Below are 8,911 nucleotides of genomic sequence, written 5' to 3'. Positions count from 1 at the left end.
GAAAAGAGATTATAAAGTAATATTAGAAAACTTAATAAAATATTATATACAAACTTGAAAGTTTAAAATAAATTAGAAAAAAAATATAAATAAAGTGGTTTACCAACAGCATGTGATGTTGTAACAAATAATAAAACATAAAAAAACCATATATAAAATAACTTGAGAATTTCAGCCATTTTAAACTTTACTTTACTTGTAAAATATAGAGCATAGTTTGATCTTTTTATAGCATGTAATGTTCAGATTCTTAAATATTTATTTAATTTTAGTTTTATCCCTTACGAAGATGTAAAAGTATTTTAGAAAATTATAATCTTAACTAAATGTCTCTTAATTTTATAAATGTGTTGTGTTTGTCCCTTAAAGCTACCTACGAAGGAGGTTACATAATAATAATAATAATAATTATTATTATTATTATTATTATTATTATTATTATTATTATTATTATAATATTTAATGATTCAAGAAACTTTTTTGTTCCATGCATGATCATGGATAGACACTTCGAAATATCCTTGTGTAACTTTGAGTCATCTATAAGTTTAATGACCTAATATGTGTTCAAAATGTTAAGTATAAACGATATAATGACAATTAGCTTCACTACTTCTTTAGCATGCCAATCAAAATTAAGACGGATATGATGATTAAGAGAATGTAATATTATAAAACGGGTATTTGATTATGGTATTGTAGATATATTGGAGGATTTGAATACCATATTTGATTATGGTATTGTAGATATACAAGTAGAATATGTTTTAATGAATATTCTAAAAAGGTTAATACTATATGAAATTTTTTTAATGATGCATTGATGGATGAAGAACGCTATCCACAGATGAAAAAATAATAGTTCGCTGTAAGAAATTAATGAAATTTTGATGCAAGATATTCTTAATGCGAAAAAAAATCATCTCAACAAATGTCACGATGTCGATGATTACACAAAAAAATCAGATAAATGAAATGATCTAGATGACAATACAATGTAGATATGAATGAGATATATTATGCACACATAACAAACATATAATACATACACAAAATACATCAAACAAAGAAATATCAACAAATCACTAAAGGCACACTAATAGAAAGTGGAGGAGCGTAGAACGATCATACAAATTTGATGATTTAGGCTCTAATTGTTGCACAAGTAATGGTTAGTATAAAAAACTTAAGTAAAACGACAATACGATCAAAACAATATATAATTGAATATGTCTTTATTTTCACGTTTGGAGAGATATTCTCAGACACTCCTTAATAAAATAAAAAATGAAGTGGAATGACACATGCTTTGATTATCTTTACTTGTGTCTTCCCGCCCAATAATGACTAATTACTTCATTGCTTGAACTTATGCATCGACAAACTTAGATAACTTATTCAAAATTTCATAATAATTTGGATCACTAATAAAAACTTATTATTTTGAGTCTTATCATATACTTGTTGAACAATTAAAGAACACACCAACATATTCATAGAAACTATCTTCATCTTCCTTCACAATGACCTTGGAAGAATAATTCTTCAAGGAGATGCTTCTACTTTCTTCTAACAATCTTTTTCCCTTTTTTATTTTATTTAGATACTTTAAGCTTCATGATAAATCAGTTTTCCAAACAAAATTAAAATATTTAAAGTCTTCAAGTCTTGTGGCTAGGTGGTTATTCATGCACATAAACCTTAACACCTTGTCAGCCCAATCCATTAAGATAAAGTCATATTGAAATTCTAACTGATGATTATGTTAGTATAATGATATTAAATTTATTCATATAACTCAAATTTGAATATGGAAGCTCTATTGAACACACACTTTGGATCGTTCTTTCCCGTATTCTCATCTTCTGAGGTTGCAGAACCTAATCAAAAGACTAGCTCAGATACTACTTATTAGTGGAGGATATGGGGATCAAATGTTATTGAGTGGAGGGGGTTTAATAGACTGTTTCCCTAAAACCATTCTCAAAAACATTTCCTTTTATAAAATCAGAGTTTTACCATGAGATTCACAAATTACACGCTATGAGGCCAAATTTTCATATCATGGGAGCATATTGCAAACTGAAGCAAAAGATAGCAGCACCTTTATAAAACATACGATTAAATTGATATTACAATTAACTAAGATAATCAGTAATCACAACAACTGAGAAATATGAAGTTGCTTAAACAAGCAATTCAACAATGATCATAAATCATTTTTCACACACAACTAAATTTGATTTTCTAACTAATCGAATGATCAATCTAACAACAACAAAGTTTAGAAAAAATAAAATATGAATTCTTCTCAAGATTCAAATATTTACAAAATACAAATATTAATAGAACATAACTAGAAACTACATTATCAAGCAATTAGTGTCGATCGGAAATTTAATTACAATTTAGAGATATAATTCAAGTGTTCTTAGTCTTGTTGAATCATCTTTTGTGCTTAGGCATGACTTGTAAACCCATGGTTACGACCTAAATGACAAGGAAAAAATGTTAAAGTAAGATGATATAATTGAAGAGAATTATAACGGACGGTTGTTCATTGAAGGCAAAGGTGAGGGTTAGCGTGACAAATTCTAAGTTTGAACAGAGTAAGGGTGAGGGTGGGACAAGTTCGATGAGGGTGAGAGAGTGAGAGAGTTGAACTACAACAAGATTTATAAAACTAAAATGTTAATGTAAGGGTGTAAGCGGATCCGAAAAAATCAATTAAATTGACAATCCAAACCAAACCAAACCGAATAAAAAAAAATCCGATTGTTTCTCATTCGGTTCAAAAACCAAATCAAGCCAATGAAAATCAACGTGGTTTGGTTCGATTCGCAGTTTTAATTTTTAGGAACCGACAAATTGATGAGTCGAACCAATGATATAATTATGCTTTAAATCTTTTATTCCACCCATCATTAAGCCCAAATTTTATATCGGTCAAATTATTCTCCATCTTTGTTTACATTTAATTCATTTTAGAAAAACACGAATATAGAACCAAACTCTCAAACATAGAAAGTAAAAACAATATAAGTCACAAAATTTCTCTCGCCTCCTTCCACCACTATATTTCTCTACCGTCGTTATGTTATTATTGTCTTCTTCGTGTTAAAGTTCTCTGTGTTAGTTCTCATTTTTTTTTTTAAAAATAATTGTTTCTTCTTCAACAAAATTTCTTCTAGTATTGTTACAAAATATGTATATTATTTTATCTATAAATTCATTGTAACCGTTGTGAAATATTATCCCCTCGATTAAAAGTAACAACCGTGGGGAAAATCCACGCGCCTAAATACCAAAATGATTTTATTGAGAAAGGAACTCATGATCAAACAACTTTTCACCTCAGTTAGCAGGTTCAATCATGAGAAAAATGCATGCTATTCATTTTTTTACCTCCGCCATTAGTTCAAAGGAAAAAATAGCGCATATTCTATGACACCCTTGTAACCAAAGACAATCATACAGGACAAACCATTTAGTCAACCGAGATGATATATAATTTTATAGCAATGATAAAAATTAAACCAAAAAGAATACAATAGCACTATCGTCATAAATACAATAATTAGAACAAAACAATATCACTAATAATAAATACAACTCATAATCAAATTTTAGATTTTAGCAAAGTATTCATCCGAAAATAAAGAACATTAAATAATTTCTTGTTTCCAAAACCATCAAATTGTTTTACAGAACATCAAAATATAAATTTTTAGACATGAAATCTATAAGTTAACATGTGGTTTTAACATAAAAATATAGATTTTGAAGTAAGTTAAAAAAAATTACAAATGAAAATATAAAGTTATTTTTACAGGTTTGTAGGATTAAAAATAAGGTAATATAGATGAATTGGATATATGTCATTGTTATATTGTTTATTTTCTTACTATCATTTTAAAGTACAAATTAAAATCATAAATACAAGGTTCATGAAATCAGAAAACAAAAAAAAATGTTTGAACAATAAATAAATGCTATTTTAGAAGATAAATTTTATCATAATATATTATTCATTTATTTTTTATTGATACTTTTCCATTTAACATATCTTAAGATCTTTAATCCTGGTATACAATACGGCAAAACAGATTGATGCATTTCATAATTTGTGGATGATGTATATATCTAGGACAGTCTTCATCAACTTCACATTCGTAAGGAAGTAACTTATATCTTTCTGAAATGAAAAGAGATTATAAAGTAATATTAGAAAACTTAATAAAATATTATATACAAACTTGAAAGTTTAAAATAAATTAGAAAAAAAATATAAATAAAGTGGTTTACCAACAGCATGTGATGTTGTAACAAATAATAAAACATAAAAAAACCATATATAAAATAACTTGAGAATTTCAGCCATTTTAAACTTTACTTTACTTGTAAAATATAGAGCATAGTTTGATCTTTTTATAGCATGTAATGTTCAGATTCTTAAATATTTATTTAATTTTAGTTTTATCCCTTACGAAGATGTAAAAGTATTTTAGAAAATTATAATCTTAACTAAATGTCTCTTAATTTTATAAATGTGCTGTGTTTGTCCCTTAAAGCTACCTACGAAGGAGGTTACATAATAATAATAATAATAATAATAATAATAATAATAATAATAATAATAATAATTATTATTATTATTATTATTATTATTATTATTATTATAATATTTAATGATTCAAGAAACTTTTTTGTTCCATGCATGATCATGGATAGACACTTCGAAATATCCTTGTGTAACTTTGAGTCATCTATAAGTTTAATGACCTAATATGTGTTCAAAATGTTAAGTAATAACGAGATAATGACAATTAGCTTCACTACTTCTTTAGCATGCCAATCAAAATTAAAGACGGATATGATGATTAAGAGAATGTAATATTATAAAACGGGTATTTGATTATGGTATTGTAGATATATTGGAGGATTTGAATACCATATTTGATTATGGTATTGTAGATATACAAGTAGAATATGTTTTAATGAATATTCTAAAAAGGTTAATACTATATGAAATTTTTTTAATGATGCATTGATGGATGAAGAACGCTATCCACAGATGAAAAAACAATAGTTCGCTGTAAGAAATTAATGAAATTTTGATGCAAGATATTCTTAATGCGAAAAAAAATCATCTCAACAAATGTCACGATGCCGATGATTACACAAAAAAATCAGATAAATGAAATGATCTAGATGACAATACAATGTAGATATAAATGAGATATATTATGCACACATAACAAACATATAATACATACACAAAATACATCAAACAAAGAAATATCAACAAATAATTAAAGGCACACTAATAGAAGGTGGAGGAGCGTAGAACGATCATACAAATTTGATGATTTAGGCTCTAATTGTTGCACAAGTAATGGTTAGTATAAAAAACTTAAGTAAAAGGACAATACGATCAAAACAATATATAATTGAATATGTCTTTATTTTCACGTTTGGAGAGATATTCTCATACACTCCTTAATAAAATAAAAAATGAAGTGGAATGACACATGCTTTGATTATCTTTACTTGTGTCTTCCCGCCCAATAATGACTAATTACTTCATTGCTTGAACTTATGCATCGACAAACTTAGATAACTTATTCAAAATTTCACAATAATTTGGATCACTAATAAAAACTTATTATTTTGAGTCTTATCATATACTTGTTGAACAATTAAAGAACACACCAACATATTCATAGAAACTATCTTCATCTTCCTTCACAATGACCTTGGAAGAATAATTCTTCAAGGAGATGTTTCTACTTTCTTCTAACAATCTTTTTCCCTTTTTTATTTTATTTAGATACTTTAAGCTTCATGACAAATCAGTTTTCCAAACAAAATTAAAATATTTAAAGTCTTCAAGTCTTGTGGCTAGGTGGTTATTCATGCACATAAACCTTAACACCTTGTCAGCCCAATCCATTAAGATAAAGTCATATTGAAATTCTAACTGATGATTATGTTAGTATAATGATATTAAATTTATTCATATAACTCAAATTTGAATATGGAAGCTCTATTGAACACACACTTTGGATCGTTCTATCCCGTATTCTCAACTTCTGAGGTTGCAGAACCTAATCAAAAGACTAGCTCTGATACTACTTATTAGTGGAGGATATGGGGATCAAATGTTATTGAGTGGAGGGGGTTTAATAGACTGTTTCCCTAAAACCATTCTCAAAAACATTTCCTTTTATAAAATCAGAGTTTTACCATGAGATTCACAAATTACACGCTCTGAGGCCAAATTTTCATATCATGGGAGCATATTGCAAACTGAAGCAAAAGATAGCGGAACCTTTATAAAACATACGATTAAATTGATATTACAATTAACTAAGATAATCAGTAATCACAACAACTGAGAAATATGAAGTTGCTTAAACAAGCAATTCAACAATGATCATAAATCATTTTTCACACACAACTAAAATTGATTTTTTAACTAATCGAATGATCAATCTAACAACAACAAAGTTTAGAAAAAATAAAATATGAATTCTTCTCAAGATTCAAATATTTACAAAATACAAATATTAATAGAACATAACTAGAAACTACGTTATCAAGCAATTAGTGTCGATCGGAAATTTAATTACAATTTAGAGATATAATTCAAGTGTTCTTAGTCTTGTGGAATCATCTTTTGTGCTTAGGCATGACTTGTAAACCCATGGTTACAACCTAAATGACAAGGAAAAAATGTTAAAGTAAGATGATATATTTGAAGAGAATTTCAACGGACGGTTGTTCATTGAAGGCAAAGGTGAGGGTTAGCGTGACAAATTCTAAGTTTGAACAGAGTAAGGGTGAGGGTGGTGTCGTACCTCGGAAAAAAATGAGAGACATATGTCCTAAGCGAAGCGCAATCGCGCGCTCGCGATGATGGACTAAACAGAGTCGCCACCGAAATTTAGTTATTCCTAAAAAGGAAAGGGGAAATATCGATAATACCCAAGACAAAACGAAAATGATTATTGGTCTTCGCAACCAAATCAGGGTTCGGGAGTCGATTACGCAAGGGGAAGGTATTAGCACCCCTCACATCCGTTGTACTCAACGGGAACCATTAGGTTAGTTGTGCGCGTTAATGTTAGTTTGAAATGTTAGGCTTTTCAAGTTATTAAGTGGGAAAGAATAGAAGAGAGGAGAATATTTTGGGATTTTTGACGAATGACTAAACCTAAGTTTTTTATTAGTGGGCCTGACAAGATTTACAAATCCTGCTCCTACGTATTTCAACAGAGAAATCAAGGCTTACGTAGTTCTGGGTAGAAAAATGTTTGTTTGTTGGTCGATTTTAGCGAAAGCTACTTTGTGTCAAATCGACCAAAACATTGTTGGACAACCCAAAATAGGTGGAAAAACATTGCCTTGCATTGTTTTGAAACAAAGTACCTTTTGTTTTGAGAAAAGGTTTGAAGGGTCAATCGCACGGGGGCGAAGAAAGAAATTGATTGGTTTGATGTGTTTTGAGTAATGGCGAGAACTTGGATGAGCGAGATATCCATCTCGAATCCTAGTCTCAGGAGTGCGTGGTATCCACCACGTTCCATTTCCATCTTATTTGCAAAAATATTTAATAAGAATTAAGTGTTTTTTGAATTTGATTGAGAAAGGGTTTGAAGAAACCGCATTGACAATTTTAAATGATGGCGAGAGCTAAGAGAGGCGAGGCATCCACCTCGAATCTTAATCTCAGGAGTGCACGGTATCCACCATGTTCCATTTCCATCTTTACACTACGCCAAATAAGGGAAAAGAGGGCGCTTTTTTTGGCCTATAACAGCGCTTCAAAGCGCCCTCTAATCTGGCGCTGGCATAGGTAAAGACAGCGCTTTTTTTCCTAGTGAAAGCGCTGTCTAAAGTGGCTCTTTAAGCCCTTTAAGGGCCACTTTAGAGGGCGCTTTTTCAAAAAAGCGCCCTCTAAAGTGGAAACATTTAAGGGTTTAGAGGGCGCTTTTATTGGAAAGCGCCCTCTAAACCCTTAAAAGTTTCCACTTTAGAGGGCGCTTTCCAGTAAAAGCGCCCTCTAAACCCTTAAATGTTTCCACTTTAGAGGGCGCTTTTTTTAAAAAGCGCCCTCTAAAGTGGGTGGTTATTTAATTTTTTTTTTAAAAAGCGCTATATTTTTTTATTTATTTTAGACAACCTGTATATTGAAGCAGTACACCCAAAACTATATAATTTGAAGCCCTTTTTCACACATTGCATTCAACAAGCCTTATATACAACAATCCATACATATACAACAATCCACTGATATATAATCGTTTAACTTCTAAAGATTCTATATACAACCAATTCATAACTTAAAAAGAAATAAAACTAAGTAGCAAAAGCATCTCTGAGATGTATGTTTTTTTTGCTAGCAGCAGTCTTCTTAGCAACAACCTCTTTTTGTTCAATATCAATAGCATGAACCTAAAATATCATAAAATTAGTTAGGTGATGTATAAGATCAAGAATTAACATTTTTTATGCATAAATATCATATAATTGTGTTTATACCTTTTTTTTTGATGCAACTGACTCGATTTGCTGCGTAATCCCCTTATATTTTTGGTCTCTTATCTTTTGAAGATAGAATTGATATTTGTTTAGATGGACATGTTCCATTGTCGTAGAGGGATACTTTCAAATATCCAGCATCATCATCTACGCGAATGAGGCTTGACGACAATGGAACATCTCCATCTAAACAAATATCAATTGATACTTTCGAGTATCCCTTGCCCCTTGCACGAATGATTGACTTCATAATAGCCATTTTACATGTAATAAAGAAAACAATTAAAATCAGATGACAAATGTAAAAACAATTAAAATCATAAAAGTCATTTTACCTGTAATAAAGAGCACAATTAAAATCATTTGA

This window comes from Lathyrus oleraceus, chromosome 1 (assembly GCF_024323335.1).
Source record: "Lathyrus oleraceus cultivar Zhongwan6 chromosome 1, CAAS_Psat_ZW6_1.0, whole genome shotgun sequence".
In the NCBI taxonomy this organism is placed as follows: domain Eukaryota; kingdom Viridiplantae; phylum Streptophyta; class Magnoliopsida; order Fabales; family Fabaceae; genus Lathyrus; species Lathyrus oleraceus.
The sequence above is the reverse complement of the archived record's forward strand: the minus strand, read 5'-3'. Positions refer to the sequence as shown.